Genomic DNA, 20,286 nt, shown 5'->3' with positions numbered 1-20,286 from the left:
AGCACGAAAGAGAGCTAAATGAAAAGTCGTTAACGATCAGCTGAGGGAAGGGACACCAAGGAATATGGCATTTTCTTTGGCTGCGAAAAAATTCGATACTTGGATGGCGGTTGCTGTCAAGTCTTCGCTGTACTGCATTCCGATTCCCGCATCAGTGGGTGATGGCATCTCGAGAACCCCTTATTACTACCAGGAACCACATTGGGAAACAGTAGCTGACCGACAGGTCACTAACAATCATTGTGCGACAATGAGGAAGAGTATTATTTCTGAAAGAACCGATAAAATGCAAATTCCAATCAATATTCTTGCAGTGATGTAAATATTACCATGATTATAGAGTCGCCTTTGTAATAGCATTCCGGGCAGATGTTTCTGTTGATTGTGAAAAACCAGTGAGATTCTTGAAATAAATGACCAGTCGCACGCTAGAAAAGATCGCAGAAGCATCATGACAAACAGATCTGACAAGAGCTGTAAAAAAGAAATGTGTAATCGCCTGATGAAATTTGTCGCGGTCTTTCACTCATACGTAAAAATAATTAAGTGTGATAAGCATACTGTTCGTCGGCCTTATGCAAAATAAACTGATAGAATTAACCTTGCTGATGCCTCACAATCCAAATCTAAACGCTGACGGAAGGCGTATTAAAGTCATTCAACTATCCGATTCAGGTAAAACTATTATCCGACCCCGTGTATGTATATATCCTAATGTATATCCTCTGGGCTTTACAGGCCTGCGCTTTTTGGGACGAGGAACACATTTGTTCAACTAAAATACATGAATTCTTCTTCTTCTTCTTCTTCGCTTTTGCACGAGAAACTTAAGACATGCCCCAATGAAATCTAGTTCATCGACATGGACCTATTAACTTTAAAGGTGAGAGAATTAAAGATTATGGGACTATCACCAATACATTCTTCCGCGCTGTCAGAAGTGGCGTAGGCCAGTCAGGATTAACAGGATGTTAGTTAATTTCATTTAAGTTAATGTCCAATAAGACACTTTTGTCTCAGTTGTGTGACGACCATTGCACTAACATAAGTATGTCAACGAGGTATTTGGTCTGGAAGGTTATTTGGTGTGGTATTCAACAATCAACTACAGTGTCCTTTCGGTGAGTCCATATCTGAATACTGTTCTCTTGGCAACGCTAGAAGACGTCAGTGAAAAGATGTTTAGCATTGCAGGAAATAGGAGAAGCATTGCCTGAATGAGTGTGATTTACATAGTGAAATCCAGAGGAGATGTCATTTCTCCTTGACTGGACTCTGGACTGAGCAATCAGCACTTCAAGCCTTGGTAATACTGCGCGGAGTGTTTTCAGTGAGTGAGACCGATTGCCGCTTCTCTTCAATGCGTGCGTGAGATATCGGATAATAGGGGCCGTATAATAACCCGATAATCAACTTCGTCACATTAAGATACACAAGAACGTGTTCTCCTAATGTTCTGTGAAGCCTTTAACACTGGATACTATCAAGGAATGAAGGGCTGGGATGATATCAACATGTCAAAAAGATTTAATATTATCAATTTAGTTATCACAACATTATGCTCTGTCGGATAGTCGGGATAAATCGATACAAATTTGAACTTACAACACCACGAATCGCAGTGTTGATATCTGAAATGGAACAACTGTGTTCTGTTGGACATACAATCTTTTCATTTACTCTCTACTCGGAAGAAATATTTGAAAACCACACCTTCAGAGTAATCGGGGAATGGAACCGGAAAAGATATCGCTATTCATTCAACGCTTTGTTACCGTATACACTTCTAACCCCCATGGAGTGCTCTAAAATTGATTAATAGTATTGATTCACAGCTATCACTTCATGAGACAGAGTTGTGTTGTAACAGCTCCCAGGGATCGCAGTTATAAACGCTCTAGTCTCAACAAGATGTTTAGACAGCCTGTTTGTACAGAGAAGGGCTTCCCAACACCTGTGTTCAACACCTCAACAGGTGGGAAAACATTGCCATGGAGCGTGGAGCAGTTATATTGACTCTGTGATAGCCCTTGAAGTGTTTCTGTCAACGAACAGGATACGTTGGCAAATACTACCTACATCGTAATGTAAACCAGACTCTGCGATGAACATGCAATAAACTCGTCCGTCATCTGGATAACTAATACGTTTGATGTCTCGGCTCTTTCATGCTTGGTTTAGGTAGTTTTTCCTCATTCTTTACAAAACGGGTAGTTTGATGTAAATATTTTCAACCGAGAGAGTTTAAGAAGGCTACTGAATATTCATGCTATTTCAGCCTCACCGTTGTTTTGACTGTAAATAGGTACATGAACTGTGAGCCGCGTTGGTATACTGGATGAAACACTAGAGAACTGGAGGTTGGGTATTTATTTCCCGGGGCGCGTCATACCAAGAAACGTTAAATGAAGGTAATTGTTTAGATGCTACCTGGCGGCCGGCATTAGGCGATAAAATGTAGAATGATGGCCGTCTTGTAGTCAAATTAATGTGTCTACAATTGTGTTTAATGTTTAACTGTGTTATGGTAGCACTCTGTCCTGAAACACACAGCAGCATGCACACATGCACACACAGAGACGCGTACATGCGTGCACATTCACCAAGCTGCACTGATGTGTAACTCTCAAAGAAGGGCATCCAATCACCAGCACACAAAGCCAGCAATATTCCACACCCAGAGACTCAGCGCCTTCCATAAACACTGCAGCCAGACAACTAGATGTCTAGGTCACATATTTTGTGTACCCTCTGACAAGTGTAAATTGACGCCCCAAACCTAGTACATATAATAACTTGGAATAGATCCAAGTTAGACTTGCAATAGTACCAACAATTGGTTTTGTCATATTTAACAACTCAAGGCACTATTGAATTACTTAACCTTTACGTTAACATGGGACCCCATAGAGTCTAGCTGTGTATATGGAAACTAATGTGTGCATGCTGCGATAATATAGTTACATACAACAAGATGTTAATTATCAGACGAGACTGCTGTGATTTTCCATCGATCTGCTCTATTGAACATTTAATGTCAAGATACTCTAGATATATGCTTGTTTTGTTTGTTGTTTAACGCCACACTCAGCAATATTCCAGCTGTATGGAGGCGGTATGTAAACAATCGAACCAGGACCAGATAATCCACTGATCAACATCATGAGCATTGATCTACGCATTTGGGATAGGGTGAAATGTGTCAACCAATTCAGCAAGCCCGACCACCCGTTAGTATCCTGGTATTACAAGCATTGTTTGTTGAAGGTCAATTCTAACAACGACCGTCAAATGTAACGTATAACTATCAGTATCAATGTTAACGTATACAACTTATATTGCATGTATCTTTTTTTTGGAAAACAAAGCAAAAGCACAATGATATGCACACATTGTTTAGCGTACACATGCATTCGTGACGGTGTGCATATATATGCACCGTTGCATACAATGATTGCTGCTTTAGTACAATATAACATGCACAGCTAAATGCGCCACAATGCACAGTACAGTGTTTGCTTAACGTCTCTTTTGGGTGCGCTCATGTACATGTGAAACGCCAGTACTAACACCTATTGTTGGTTATATTAAAAAAAGTAATTGCCTTTTGGTGTAAAGGGAATATGACTGTGAACAATTTAGGAATGGAGAATGTGATGGCCCCGGGCGTTCGCCAAGAGTACAGCGTTATACATGCATAATTGCTCACACCTCTACACACACACCCCCCCCCCCCCCCCCCCGGTGTAGGTTCGAATCCGAGATCGTCCAGAGTACGTTTTTAGGTACCAAACTGCAGATATCTTATGCCTGTATCACTTATGGCATTACCCCACAGCGGGGAGTTTTTGCTGGAATGCGTTACGAACCTGAAGTAAGATCAACTCTTTGACTCTCTCGTCCGTGGAGTTGAAATGTCGATGCTTGTGTGTAATATTTCGTTCACACATGAGGCTATTCATACATTCACGCACACGGATTACATTCTGTGTGCAAATATTAAAATATGACACAATCTTCAAAATGTTTAGTCTCATAAATACGTCATTGTTTGCAAGTCTGGAACGAACTTCCCGACATAGTTAACAACACTGTTTTTCCCATCTAAAGCGAAAGGTAAAGTACATACATTCAAAGATGCATGTCAAGTGCCTGTCTGCCATCATGCAATCCTCGTTGCTAACTTATTCTATTTTCCAAGACAGAGCATCTCAGATAATTTGACTTCTTACCCAACATGAGATAAAGCAAGAGAAAGAAATTCTTAAGTTTCGTGTGCTGTTCGTTGCAGGTGTGTTACAGTGAGTCGTGTGATATCTCGACACAAGTAGGAAATGCTTGGCGTCTGTCTCGGAGCTCCGGAATACCTTTCCTGAGATGGAGAGTTAGACCCAAATGGCTCTGTATCCAGCGTCTAGGGTTCCTTTAGTTCCGTAGTTTTTTTTCCTTACGTCAGTTTTTTAAATAGCAGCAATAACATGAAGAATAAAACCAACTTGTCATCTGGAGAAGTAACACAGGTGCTAACGACTGAAACACTTGCGTTTTTCACCAGCGCCAAGGTTGTTTTAAGCCATAGCATCTTCAGATGTAGAGAAACGTTTTCCTCGGTTGTGCCATAGCGATTCCTGGCACTGACTAATGTTATTTACCTACACTGCAGACTGATCAGCTTAAATGTACCAGAAGTCGGATACATGTTTCACTTCGAGAATTTAATTGATTATACTATGAAGGATCAACTGGTCGCCTTCACTCATGATTGTTGATGATGCATGGCCTGCTCCTTTTCTTCGCGAACACCTGGTGTTATGATTTCGCGTTTGCGGGTAAATGAACGTAAATACACAGGGTAAAGGACACAGCTGTCTATGTAACCAAGTGAACTTCCACCCTAAAATATAATCATGGTTTCAAAATATGCCCACGGATATAGTCGGCGTCTAGATGAGACTTTGCATGGGTGGTACATGATTCTTAATCAAAACGAATAGTGATTTTGACCTGCACTCACGTCAAAATTAGCCAACAGGAAACTGTCATCAAGTTTACAGAGACTCACAGGTGCATGTATAGATGCTTTGTAAACCTTCGTTTATGACTGATTGATTGAGTGAGTGAGTGACTTATTATGGTTGCATCAATATCACAGGGGTGAACTCGAGAATTGAGGGGAATCGAACCCGGACCTTTGTCGTGTTTGACCACTATGCTGTCCAAGCCCTTCTCCACTTATAAGCATCCCCGTCAATGTAGACATTTTAAACTTTGTAAGCACAGAGAAGGGAACAATTAACTTTTTTGGACGTTTTCATTTTGCATAACTCGAGTCTTGTCAGATTCCAGTGACGTTGCTTAAATTCGAACGTATTTTTATGTTGTCCATTATTAAATCATGTTCGAGACAAGATGTTGATTTGGACATGTTCCAACATGATTCAGACACCACGTTGTAAGTTTTGGAAATGTATCAAGCCTACAATTCGTTAACTTCGACAGCCATAGCAGGAAGAGCATATATCAGTGTTTTGCAAGTAAGACATCTATGCTCCCCACGTAATAAACATGTCCATTATTCAGGAAAATGGTTGGGGGTTCTGGTTTACCGTGGAAAATATTTGACTTTAGAAAATGAAATTGAAAATATCGAGCTAAGGGAATTGGAGAATTGAAAGCGACATTAAAGGTCAAGTGTCTGAATATAAATTCAGGAATAGACAGACTTTGATGCATTATGAAAGCGAACCTCCGTGACTTACATACATATGAATTGTCAAATAGGATACACTGGAAATGGAAAGAGGAACCTTGTATTTTCCAACACCCACTTGCACAAAGCGATGTTTGCTCTACAATGATTGTAATTCCCATTCTCCAGCACGGGCCTAAGATAGTCCTAGCTCTAAGATTGCTTTGTGCAAGGGGGCCCTGAGGACATAATTACCAAATGTGTGAGTTTGATTCTATGCCGATTTTTGGGGAATATCCCAGCAACAACATGACGATGAACACAAGAAATTGGTTTCTCACATTGTAGCCATGTTTGGAATCGAACCCGGGTCCCCGACGTGACGCGTGAACACTTTGTCCATTTGGTTACCCCACAGCTCCAAATTATCAAATGATTTGTTTTGAAATAATAACTTTGTACAAAATGAAACGATGACATTTTGTAGCTTGTCTGCTATTTTGTTTCTGTTCATTAATGTAAAGTAATTATAATCACGTGTGTATTTTTTATCATAAACAATAACAAAGTTAGTGTTATATCGCTGCATTGGAAACTGCATACAATCAAGCACTCTTAGAAAGTATAAGATCTTTCATTTTGATATATAGTATTCAAAATAATATACTCCATCCACCAAACTCTATGAGAATGGGGAACGTTCCAGCTGCCAGCCCCGGTAGTACATTACAAATGCGCATGAAAATAAAACGTCGCATGACTGTTTACGATGTCAGTGAACGTGACATTCTTCAATATACTTAAGACGTTTTGAGTTACAGCTGCTACAGGGCAACCGACTCAAGTCTCGAAAAAGACAGAAAAGTTGGAAAACAATTTTTTATCGCTGGTTTCACGCAGCTTATGTCAGTGTTCAAATACTTTCAAAGTGGGTCAATAAAGGCAGGAAAGCAAGAGGCTGACGTATTTTAAAAATGTTTTTTTTTTTGCTTCCATACACTCCGAAACCATTTGAAGGGAGAACAAGTATGAAAGTGATCGCATTTCAGAAAGTAAAAATCGTATGTTCAGTTTGCGGTTAAAGGTATAAATGCACATACGCGTTTGTATATCCTCGATGAAGTGAATGACCGATGTTCTTTTGATTGATTGATTGATTGATTGATTGATTGATTGATTGATTGATTGATTGATTGATTGATTGATTGATTGATTGATTGATTGATTGATTGATTGAGTGTTTAGCGACGATGTTGTAACAGCATTCCAATGAACAGTGTCAGCCACATGTAAGTGGGAAGTGATGCGGTTCTCTACGTTTACCAGTTCCTTGAAATCCACTGGCAAGGGTATGGAGCTGATACACCTGAAACCATATTCTACGGAGCAGGGATTCGAACCCATTATATATAAATACATAAGGGATGCAACAGTGCACAGAGCTACAGATGAATGAGGAAGTTTAGTTTTATGTCGCCTTTAGAAATATTTCAGAAATATCACAGTGGGGTTCACCAGAAACGGGCTTCACGCATTACACCCACATGGAGAATCGAACCCAAACATTATTTGAGATAATATGAATACGTCTGTATCCTCGGGATGTTCCTGTCTTCTTTAAATTCGTATATATTTACAAGTCTGACACGGATATCCCGATACAGTAAACAATGCTGCTATTCCCATCAATGTCAATGCTAAAGCGAATGGTAATATCTATTCCAAGACGCATATCAAGTACTTATCTACTATCATGCAATCATCTTCACTAACTTGTTCCAAGATAGAACATCTCAGATAATTTGCTTTGACTTCGTACCCAACATGAGATAAAGCAAGAGAAAGAAATTCTCCAGTTTGGTGTGCTGTTTGCTGCAGGTGTGTTACAGATGAGTGATATCTCGACACAAGTAGGAAATGCTTAGCGTCTGTCTCGGAGCTCCGGAATACCTTTCTTAAGATGGAGAGTTAGACCCAAATGGCTCTGTATCCAGCGTCTAAGGTTTCTTTTGTTCCTCATCTTTTCCTTGCGTCAGTGTTTTAAATAGCTGAGCAATAACACGAAGAAAAACAAACCAACTTGTCATCTGAAGAAGTAACACAGGTGCTAACGACTGAAACACTTGCGTTTTTCATCAGCGTCAAGGTTGTTTTGATATTTCAAGTCTGCGAACCATAGGAAGACGGTTTCCTCGGTTGTGCCATAGCGATTCCTGGCACTGACTAATGTTATTTACCTACACAACAGACTGATTAGCTTAAATGTACCAGAAGTCGGATAACTGGCTCACTTCGAGAATTTAATTGATTATACTATGAAGGATCAAGTGACCGTCTTCATGATTGTTGATGATGCATGGCCTGCTCCTTTTCTTCGCGGACACCTGGTGTTAGGATTTCGCGTTTTGGGGTAAATGCACAGACCAGATGATACATCTACCTATGTAACTTACTGAATCGACGCCCTAAAATATCATGGCCTCAAAATATGTTCGTTGATAAAAACTGGCTGAGACTAAGTAGATGAAAACGAACGAGTAGTACATCACCTACTGTCCACCCGACACGCGGTGTCATCAAGTGTACAGCGACTGATAGGTGCATGTGTATATGAGTGAGTGAGTGAGTATGTGAGTGTGATTTTAAGCCGATTTTGGAAACGTTTCAGTGATATCACAATGGGGCCGTGTTCACCAGAAAAGGGATTCACACACAGCACTCATGTGGGGAATCGATCCCGGACCTTTGGCGTGACGAGCAAACGCTTTAACCTCTAGGCTACCCAAACCGTCCTCCTCTGCTTATGTGAATCCTCATCAATGTAAATATTTTTAACTGATCAAGCACAGAGACAGACACGTGTGAAGGGAATTCGAGGGAAACTCCGTGACTTACATACATATGAATTGTGAAACATGAAACACGAGAAATGGAAGTAGGACAAACTAACAAACGCGTTAGTTTGTGAGGTTTTACGCCGGATTTACCAATATTTCAAGCGGAAACGGGATTCACACATTGTACCCATTTTGGGGATCAAAAACCCGAGGCCCCGCTTGACGAGTGAACAATTTGGCTACCCCAAGGCCCCTAATTATCAAATGGTTTGTCTTGTACCTATAGCGTACTACAGAAAGAAAAGACGACAAACTGTAATTTGTCTGCTATCTTTTCTGTCTGCGAATGAAAAGTACTTCGGGCCACTTGGCGTTCTCACCATGGTCAGTGACACAGTTTCTGCTAAAGTTAATGTTAGGAACCACACCTATCCATACAACCAAGCACCCTTAGAAGATATACGATCTTTCATTTTGATATGTAGTGTTCAAAATAATATACTCCAATCACCAAACTTTATGAGAATGGGAAACTTTCCAAACTACATGTACCAGAACTGGAGATGTCAGCTCTAGTCTCGTATATTACAAAAGTTGCTGAAAATAAAACGTCGCGTGACTGTTTACGATGCCAGTGAATGTGACATTCTTCAAGATGCTTAAGACGTTTTGAGTTACAGCTGCTACAGGGCAACCGACTCAAGTCTCGAAAAATGCAGAAAAGTTGGAAAACACTTTTTTATTGCTGGAACCAAAATTTATGTCCGTGTTGAAATACTTTTCAAAGTGGGTCAGTAGAGGCAGGTACGAAAGAGTTTGGCGTCTTCTCGCCTCCTAAAATCAGAAATCATCAGCAGGGTGAAGAAGTATAGATGTGTCTGTATATCATATACTAGAAATTCTAAGTTTAGTCGCTTTTAAAAGGTATAAATACACCTTCACCTTTTATATCATGGATGAAGTGATTACCTATTTTTGAGTGAGTAAGTGAATGAGTGGGGTTTAGCGACGGTTTTTAACAGTATTCCAATGTACAAACTATGTCATGTTCTCTGACATTTACCGGGTCTGTGAAACCCCCCAAGTACGGGTTTGGATGTAACACGTCAAGAACCATGATCTACGGAACAGAGATTCGAACTCGTGGTCATAGTGACTGCGTTTAGTTTTACGCGCCATTTACAACTAGGCTACCCGGGCACTCACTGAACACTGAACAGAGATTTGAACCCAAGATAACAGACCTCTGACGTACGAAGGGGACGCAACTCCGCACAGCTAAAGTCTGCACCCAACACGACTGGCCTACCCGACCCCCAAAGAAACCAAAATACGGAGAACAGTGAATCGAGACCTAGGTGTTAGTCATGCAACCCATGTCAGCGCCCCAGACGACTCTGCTACCCAATACACGAAGAACCACTGTGAAGGGAACACCTAAAGTGAATACACCTAAAGGGGGTAAAGGTATCCGACGTACCCAAGGTTGCAACTCTACAAAGCGTAAGACATCCTCTTAAACCACGTGCACATAAAACAAAAAGTTAACTTTAAGCATCCCCGGGGATTTTAACGACCGTTAATATTTTTGATGATGTCAGTGAATGATCCCAAAGGTAACGCTAGGTGTAAGAGTACAGAGATGCATGAATAATCTCTGGCAATGACAAAACGATTTTATAACTAGAATTCAGTGAGAATGTGAAAACAGACCTTTTACATAAAAACGTCTTTCCATATACAAAATTAATGATACACGATGAAGTATGGCCCCGAAAGCCCCGAAATGTCACAAGAACCTTGATTGTACGTTGAGGCATGTCTCTGAATGAATGTTCAATGGACGATAAGTGATAGTAGACGTTCATTATTTACTGTCTTGTGCACGAATAACTGACTCAACCCTCCTTCTCATACCCCCCGTGTATTGTCGTATTCCCTGCATTGGCACCTGACGCCACTCTTGATGCATCTTTCAATTGCCTCAAAACTCCTACCGGAGGGTCAAGCAAATATGTTCTTAACAAGACATTTTAGGATTGAAGTGATGTCACTACTTCAATAAGGGGTGCTTAACGTTTTGTTTTATGTATAGTTTCCCCTGCCCCTTCGTGTTTGTTTACGCAGTTTGGTCTTGCATTATGTAGTTCAGTCAAGCTTGTTCGATACAGTTAACATCGGCCGAACCGCTTAAGTTATTAAAGAACTGCCATTGATAAATCGTTCTGTCTTATGCTTGACATTGACGTATATCAAATGTCAAAATAGAAGCTTCACTCCTCTGTTTATCCATGTTCACATATCACTATATGCATATTCACGGGAACTATCGTATGTGTCATTGAAAATATAATCCCATATGAGACACTCACCGTAGGCTTAAGAGTAGCAGGTGCCTATCTCAAACCTCAATAAGCCCTTGGGATCTATACACTGAATAAATTATTATTTATTTCGCCATTACAGGAACAAGTTGGCAGAAAGTTGTATCGATAGGTAACACATGTTTCCCCAATGAAACAACCGTAATGAAATTGTTGCATGTTCTTATCTCCAGACTGCCGACTTGCATCTTGCATCAGAACGTTATTGCACAGACCCCCATCAAACCTCCAAACCCACCCCCATCAATACCCCCACCCCAGCTCTGACGCCAGGTTATAAATATTTACTTCGATAAGGACTCAAGCTGCTGCGTAACCTTTGATGTTGAAACGTGTATCGGAATTGAGTCATTTAAGACAATAAAAGCATATCGTGGTCATGCCATGTTGCAGTTTTCACCAGGTTACACACAAACACTGTAAACAGATCATGTGTTGAAGTGATAACAAAGCTATGAAGCATCCCAGTAAATGATGCACAGGGAATTTAATCGCCCGCTATCGCCAGGCAAGACCATTTTCTCCGAAATTCACGTACCGCTCCAGAATTGTGTTGATAATGTGAAATTTGCCATAACACGTTAATGGGCGTCAGGTAAGGGATAACAATGCCAAATACCGGTATATGGTCTCTGGTTATGCCACGAACGTACATGAGCAGAGTGTATGGCCATCTGAAAAGCACGTGGTGGTGAAACGTACATTCATGCGTGACCCAGCGATGTAACATGTGTTCATGATTACTCTGCCACGTGAGATACAATAAACAATCGCAACCCACGGGGAAATACGAGAAGAGGTGTGTATATTCAGACAAAACTCACCCGAGGCGAAGAAAGAGGAAAGGGTGAGATTCTGTTTCGAATTCTGGTATCCCTTGTGCATGTTGAATAGAATATTATTACGATATGATGCTGGTATTAAGTATTAATAAAACACTGATTTCTGTTATGCAGTTCGGATGGAAGAGAAAGCTATTTTCATTTTAGGTCAGGTGGTAGGCTTAAATCATTCTAGGCAAAACCGTTGCAGTTTTAACACTCATAAGTTAAAAGCACTCATAATCCTGATGAGGTATTGAGGTATTATCACAATACGTGAGTGGGTGGAGGAGTATTGTCTTACGCCGCTTTTAGCTATATTCCAGAAATATCACACCAGAAATGTTCTACCCATATAGAGAATCGAACCCGGGTCTTCAGCGTGATGAGTGAATGCTCTAACCACTAGAGTACCCTGCCGTCCCTCTCTGTCTACGTTGTCCTTCAGGAGTATTGGATGACTCTCCATGCTGTCATCTGACACATTTAATCCACCACAAAGGCGTACATCGCAATTCTTTAAATTCGCCTCATGCAAGTACAAAGTGAGTTATTTGGGTTCAACGCCGATTTGATCAGTCTCTATCACATGGTGTCAGCTTAAAAAAACATAGGAAAACGGAACTGGTGGTGAAAGCCCACGAGCTAGCGATTGGCGCTGACTAACCGGGATTCGAACCCACGATCATAAAGTGGAGGACCATAGATCACTGTGCCACCTTTGTCCCAACATATACCTGTGACCGGTAGCCCCCCTGGTTAAAGTGTTCTTTCATCAAAATACCGCCCGTGTTCGTGTCGGCAACGACATAATGATATAATTCACCGCACTTGCTAATATATTTTACGGCCATTGTACCAAGTCAACAATTTACACTTACTAGAAAAAATAGGCGTCCTAGCGAAGCAGATGACAAGAGCATGACAATGGAATGAGTGACAGGCCATTTCCACCTTTTGGTTATTCGAACGCATAAATAACATCCATTATCTGTCTTAACCGGATACCGGTAAAGAGAAATGAGATATGTTTTGGAGGTATATATTCTCTACCACAGGAACTTCGCTGCGAGGAGCTGACACGAAGTGTAAAGTATTGCAATTTACACTGAACTAGAATGTCGTGAACTTTGTGCCATTACAATCAACAACCATTTAGTAAAGTACTTTTTAAGACACCCCGTGGACACCTTTCATATTATATTTCCTCACCTCATCCACTAACCATAAAAAGGGACATTAGAGATACAATGCATATCCAATAAGTTCATTTCTGTGGGTCAATGGAACCGTTAAAACATTTTCTCTCCAACGTGTGGGTTTCTTAGGTATGAGAAGGCTTAAATTAGACATGGCAAGCGATGTGAAATTATTAGCAATTTAAAGGGGTCGATAAGTGTAAGAATGGTAACGAAAGATATCAATATCTTTCCAAACTATTTCTCCTGTTGCAATAGCACCAGCTGTCTACTAAACAGTGATGGCAGAATAACGGCATGTCGTATATGTCAGAACAATATTCCTGTTAAGACTGCACACAGCGAATGATAATAATAGCATTACTGAGCCCCTATTTGCTCCTCGCTGACTTTTTATGAGTCTCTTTGACTTGCTGCTCAATGGCGAGATGTGTTAATCACTTTACAACCTCAGGAAACCAATTGTAAATGCCTCAGGGTCTCTTAAGTGATTTGTCTTCGACAGGTCATGTTAAAATCATTGAAACAAGGCTGCAATTTTCAAACAGACGTCGTATGAAAATATAGTTACCCGGCTTGTTGACCACGAAACGTTTCCCGTATACACTTATATGTGGATGTATACATAATCATGCTATGTTGCTTCGGATCGGACGTCTGAATGCATGAATATTGATTTCTGTTTTAAAGGTACACATGCGTGCACAAAAATATCCATGTGCACCACGGCATCAGGTATATGTCCTATACACTGGAATGCAACCTGGTGCAACTTTGCACACCTTGTGATCTGCAATCACTTATAATTAAAGCTTCTGTTCACCAAGCAGACAAAATGGGTACCATGTGGGACAGGTCATGTGACATTTAACCTTCCAGGGCTTCAGAAGCAGCTTGGTTATTGGGGTAATAATAATCAGATTACAGCTTTGACTGGATCCTTTCCTGGTGGGCGAGTCCGTGTATTAAATATGCCTTGGGTGTTATTTTTACTATGAAGGCACAATCGTGATGAAATCTCATCCATCCAACTATCATACAATTTACAGTTTGAACTGATTATTTCATGTGGTCAATGTTCTTCATCGTTTTAAATATCACATGAAGAGCTGTGAAACATCACTCCACAGCCTGTGTCTGATAATGAAGACAGATTTAACCTTGTACTTGTGCAATGTATACACAAAACCAACCCCAACAACGCTGGCATTAAGTACCAACCTACCTTTAAACCCTTTCCTTAACCCTAGGAACATGAAGAAGGTTTCCTTCGAGATAACCTCTGCTAAACTAACCAAACATACCATTGCATACTAGGAAAAAACAACCACACGTTCTGCATGCTCTGCATCCGACACAGCAAGATGCTCATGTATGATAACAGGGATATTTGTGTTCAGTGTCTCATTTCCACACAGCGTGTGCCCTGCTTCTTGTATGATGTATTATATTAGCAAGTATTTGCCTTATACATAACCGGCACCAACATATATTTGAATACAATAACATCATATCTACGAGGCAGGCCCATTGCCCTAATATTCAGTTCAAAATGCACTCCATATGTTGCACAGAAAGTCAAACAACTCTCAATGCTTATAGTACCTATCACACAGCGTAAAACTGTATGGATTACAAACAGTGCACAATTATTGATGTCTAGCTCCAGTATACAAAAATTACAATATACATCACATGAACCGTAAACTTATGTGAAGCATATATAGCGCACTAGTCATAGATTACATATAGTATCTCATTGTATGACTCATACATAGCGCATAAAAGTCGTATATACATAGTACATATCGATCATATGCAGTGTACATGGGAATAGGTCACACACACACACACACACACACACAAACAAACACACATATATCTCACACTGTATAGATCAAATACTGTGTACTTAAATGCATGACTATTCGAATTAAAATATTTTGCAGAACATACTTAAGATACATTTGAACATAGCTCTATCATACAGATGTGTGCCCAAATAATGTAGCATCGTTTCACATAGAGCAGGCAGGATGAGTTCAAAGAGTAGAAAATAAGAGTGGTACTTACTGTGTGTGTTCCACTGCTATGCAGAGAATATACACGTGGAGACTTGCACACCCTTCGGCAGAGAGTGACTACTGCCTTCACTACTCCAGTGCCAGTCTTGCAGCTAACCCGCAAGGCTCATTACTAAGCCGATTGTCGAGTCAGCATGTAGCCCTTTTGCATTCTCTCCCACTGTAAAGTATAAAATACCATGTCATGGACGGCGACAGTTTGGACAGGACATGCTTATTTCTGAATTACTTCAAATTACACATGGATATTGATCAACAAAGCGATATGTGTGTGTGTTTTTTGTGGTTTTTTTTCACCTGTTGTAATCTCAGCTGTGTTGGGAAAAGTCTGAAGTGTCTGAAATTACACAGTATGTTCAGTCATGGGAATACGTAGTTGTACAAGCATAGAATTATTGTACAACTGTGTTTACTTTCTGTGCCAATTTGGTACATGGCTATTATTACCGATAAACGTGTGTTTATTATTTTCAGAGATACTTTTTCTTCAATATCAATTTTGAAAGAATCAGAATCCATGTAGCACATTATATGCAAGTTACGAAACCCTTTTACTTAAGTTAGCAGATGCAAAAACATATCTGACAATTGAAACTTGTTTTGGTCCAGAATTCGATATCTAGGAAGTACATATTAAGAACTGCAATTCTATGTGCATCACACCAAAAATACAATTATAAAGATGATGTCTACCAACTAGCAAAGACTTCAATGTTCATTCATCACGAGTGTACATCTCAAAAGCACAGTGTCACGCCATACTTCTCCAACATTAGATGTCATTGACACCATTGGTTTGATTATGTTTGGCAAATAAACGGGTGATGACGCTGTGATGACGACCCATTTGCCTTGCAATGACCCTGCATGACATGTCAGCATTTTCATGCCTATCACATGCCATCTCACAGCGGTATTTAACTTTCTCTTCATCATCACTGATTTGCTAACCGTAAAGTGAAAGGAGAATCGCACAACAGACCGGTAGGGAAATGGAGTTGCACGTGCTGAACGTTCTCCTTGTCATATCTTGACAATCTTAGGTTCAAGAATCTATGGAAAGCTTATTCAGTCATAAACATTAATAGTTTGTATTTTTGATCTTCAGTGGTGAAATCAAGCCACTATGAAAATAGTGGAGCTTAACGTTTGTGCATGTGTATAGATAGAATAGAGGCCCTAATATTGTCGGAAATCTGTAATATTGTACCTTTTAGCATGTACAGATAACCACATAAGCAGATAAGTAAACTTCCTAAACAATCCTAATTGTAAACTGAAGCTTGTATGCACTTGTAATTGGTTGTAATTCACCAATGACGTAACTCGTGCACATTCGATCGCTTCGTGATAGAGAGATTATGATTTGATGCAGTTATAAAACAAGGTTTGTCCTGAAATATTCTTTTACTAGTTTGTTTTGAGATAAAATGAGTTGATTTTTGCAATAGAAATGCTATTTTGTTCTTATCCTGAAAGGTACCTGCTTTCCGCGCTGCATCTGTTTTAGATCAAACAGTGGTAGTACTGTGGCACCTTAGTGATTGAGGAAATTTGTATTAATTTTACTTCTGCTGAAAAAAGTGTTATTTTGTAAGATAAAATATATTTATTTCCCATTTGGTATTTACTTTAATAGTCAGTTCTAATAAACTAGATGCATGGTGGATAGAACTTCGAAGAGGGGACGTTGTTTTTCAACAGTAGTGTAGTCGCATATGAATAGCATGCAACAAACTTGTAAAGGTCAACCGAAGTCTGGTTTTGTGGTTGAAAAGACATCGTTACATGCTGATGCATAGACGGGAAAGGGGATATCAACCTATTATGCTTCAGAGCATATCAGATGAAACGTGCATCAAAATAGCAGAAGAAAATAAATTCATCAAAGAATTAACATATGGAAACAAATTCCGATGGGGCTTATGTTTACAGATTTGAAATACTAATCAGTGTCTGTCTAGATCTGATATGGAAAATTGCGCATTTTATCACAAAATTAATCAATTTGTTTTTGTGATATGAACAGCAATATCGATTCTAAAGCACATTCGAAAACTCTTTCTGTTTGAAGTTTGATCGCTCCCATGCGGTACACAAGCACAAGGGGCATCAATGGAGGCCTAGGACAACATTTGTTGGCAACGTCAGTTTCCATTATCACGCCAAATATCACACCGCCCAATTAAAATCAAATAGAATATTGTCGCTGTTTTTAAGACGATCAATTTCAGCTTGATCCATTGCGTCAACAGAAAAAGCTAGAATTAAGCTCAGAAGAAAGTGCTTTGAAGATGGGTTTGCATTAAAATCAAAATTATATAAAGCTGTGTGAAAATATAAGTGACGTTTTAACTCTATCCTTCTGCATGAATGATTGCTTTGCTCACAAAGTGTCCGTCTGAAATAACATAATACTTGACAAAGTCGTTTTTATCAATGTTGGTGAAGTAAAGCATGGGGTAGACGGAACGTTTTGTATAAGCACAGCGAAAGGAAATGTGTTTGAAAATAAAAATGGCTTAATTACATTCTTCGGTGTAAAACGGTCTTTGAAGGCAATAATCGAAATCAGTTTGCACTAACGATTGGTAAAGCGTTAACGTGGCAAGCGTTGAGTCATTTCCGTTACTGTAGTCATCCAGTCGGGACATAATAGTCTGGGGGAAAATGAAACATACTTATTTCCTTATATCTTCCTTTAAAATGTTTTCGCAAGACGAACGGGACACGGGTCTTTACAAGCGCCGCCATTCGCTGTGGGGAGTTACGTCCCTTTGGCGCGCAAGAGCTATTACCCGTGGAGGTCCGGGATAGAATAATGGTCTTCAGAAACCCATGCTTGTCGTAAGAGGCGACAAACGGGATCGGGAGGTCAGGCTGGCTGACTTGGTTGATACATGTCACAGTATCCCAATGTTGCAGATCGATGCTCATTATGTTGATCACTAGACTGCCTGTCAGACTTAATTGTTTACAGACCGTCGCCACATAGCGACATATGACATTCTTGAAATCGCTGTTAAACAGCAAAGCTGGTAAACGTCTCAGAACTGTATCACTTTCTGTTTCCTCATACATGAAGGTGACCGACCGTGATATGACTGAAACCCGGTTAAAGAAGTCAACCAAGATGAATTAGTAGGTAATCGTAGTGAACTGATCACTACTTGCATATTCATCACATAATTACATTTCAAATTAAAACCTTTATTGAGTTCCCTCGTTGCAGGGAATGGGCACATATTTCTATGTGAGTGGTGTTTCGATCTGGTTGGTTGCCCGTGTGTAATTCAAAAGAATCTGAGTTGACAACCGAATTCATTATTCTGAAACAAAGGTACCTGACTGCATGATTAATGATTCGTTGCCGATGTCAATGACCTTATCAATTTCTCCATCACGATATGTTTGTGAAAGCCTTAGTTCTATCTTTTGTTTCGTACCGTCTTCCTTTAATGAGTTCTTTTCTGTGTTGAACTGGGTGTTTTCTCTCATGCGTCTAAGACGCGAGCATGCATTTGTCTAAAACATTGACGGTTTTGTTCATCAGATCACGTAAAACTATACATGAACGTTTAAGACGTAACTCCTTTATACGTACAAACCTGGTTGATTGGGCATTTGGCTTATCTGTTTCTTCAATACTGGCTTCCAGTTATTGGGTTGTAGAGACTGCGCGATGAACAGTTTAGAAACATCAATGGATCACCCCTAAATATAGTACACTTGTAACACTGGCGGCGTTTGTTCTTGTTTGTTCTTGTTGTAAATCATAAGGCATTAGGACAGGGATAAAGGAATCAAGATCAGTATGGGACTAAATGCTTGCATACTCTAGAACCTAAGTTTAACCATCATCATCATCATCATCATCATCATCATCATCATCATCATCTTCACATTCATCTTCATATTCATAGTCATATTTAAACTACGTGGAATGTATGTCTGATCACAATAGTGGATTTACAGTCGATGTATGCTTACACGAGTTTTACATTTGTTCGGGTGACACATTACTAATTGAGAAATTAATCCCGGTCCATCACAGTTTCTGGATCTTATTCCGCATACGATGGCACCAAAAGTAGGGCACATATATAAGCCAATGTATGACAAGACAGAGAGACCATGATAATACAGTCTGGTGCTACTCATTCAATCCCTGGGACTGACACATCCCGGACAACAAATCAATACCACGTGGTAATGACCGCTTCCTATACTCTGACGTGACCTGTTCGCACTGCTACAGTCGTAGTTAACCCTCATTAATCCAGACACTTTTGTTTCCAATCAGACAGCCTGTGCCCCAGATGTCCGGATTAACGAATAGTTAATGTATGGCTTAACGCGTGCTTGCATGAAGATAGGAACGTGTCCGGTATCTGTAGTTTCCGGTCCGCGACATCCCACAAAAGATGTTGGAGTGTACTGAATATTATTTCCAGGTGGCAAGGTTTAGAAGTAATGCTTACACTTTGTAGCCATTTTACAAAAAAAAAGAAAAAAAAAGAAAGAAAGAAAGAAAAACAAAAAAACACACAACAAAACCTGTGCTAAATGTTGCAGTTCATGTCATCCAGAACCACTGCATGGAAGAACTGCATTCCCAATTATTTTCAAACAACCGTCTAAAGAAAATCCAATGGATTAGATTTTCGTTTCAAAAAGAAACATCATTACATCGAACTGATGATGCACTGTTAAATCTATTTCAGAGCACTTTGGTGTGTACCTCTGTAGACTAAACATTGGAGCTTGGTTGATGTGTTCAGTAATTACAAAAACCGTACAGTCGGTGTAAAACCGCAGCGGGAAATTGAGCTATCTATCTTCTTCACTGGTTCCTCTAAAAACACTCAATAGAAACCTCGGTGACATTCAAGTAAAAAGATTGCGGGGCTATTGAGGCCTGAATACAAAGCTGAACAGTCGGTTCTTGCAAGGCAGGAACGGATTGAGAAGCAGAGGATGAGTGATGAGGGTTATAAATGACGTGGGGAGGGAGGAATGACTTCTTGGAAACCACGCCAATAAACGATTTCACGATACAAGCATGTACACATGTATGCACATACGTACACTAACACATCTATCTAACCATCCATTGATCCACACATCCATCTGTCCTGTCTGTCCTACTGTGTGTCTGCCTACACACATACACAATCAGAGCATCAAAGACCGTTGTGTCCAAGTAACAGGTACCAACATAAGAGAATTTTCGAGCAACAGAGATTGACACAACAGGATGGCATATTAGTGA

At 40.0% G+C, this 20,286-nt stretch overlaps 1 protein-coding gene across 1 annotated transcript in view; it reads right to left on the bottom strand.

Moving 5' to 3' along the window:
* LOC137284536 (glutamate receptor ionotropic, NMDA 2B-like) overlaps nt 1-15,072 on the bottom strand; it is a 104,350-nt gene extending 89,278 nt beyond the window's left edge. The window contains exon 1 of the mRNA XM_067816379.1: nt 15,004-15,072. The gene's annotated coding sequence lies outside the window, so the exon portion shown is untranslated. The remainder of the gene's footprint in view (nt 1-15,003) is intronic.
* Nucleotides 15,073-20,286: the final 5,214 nt, after the last annotated feature.

This window comes from Haliotis asinina, chromosome 5, assembly GCF_037392515.1.
Source record: "Haliotis asinina isolate JCU_RB_2024 chromosome 5, JCU_Hal_asi_v2, whole genome shotgun sequence".
Lineage (NCBI taxonomy): Eukaryota > Metazoa > Mollusca > Gastropoda > Lepetellida > Haliotidae > Haliotis > Haliotis asinina.
The sequence above is the reverse complement of the archived record's forward strand: the minus strand, read 5'-3'. Positions and strand labels throughout refer to the sequence as shown.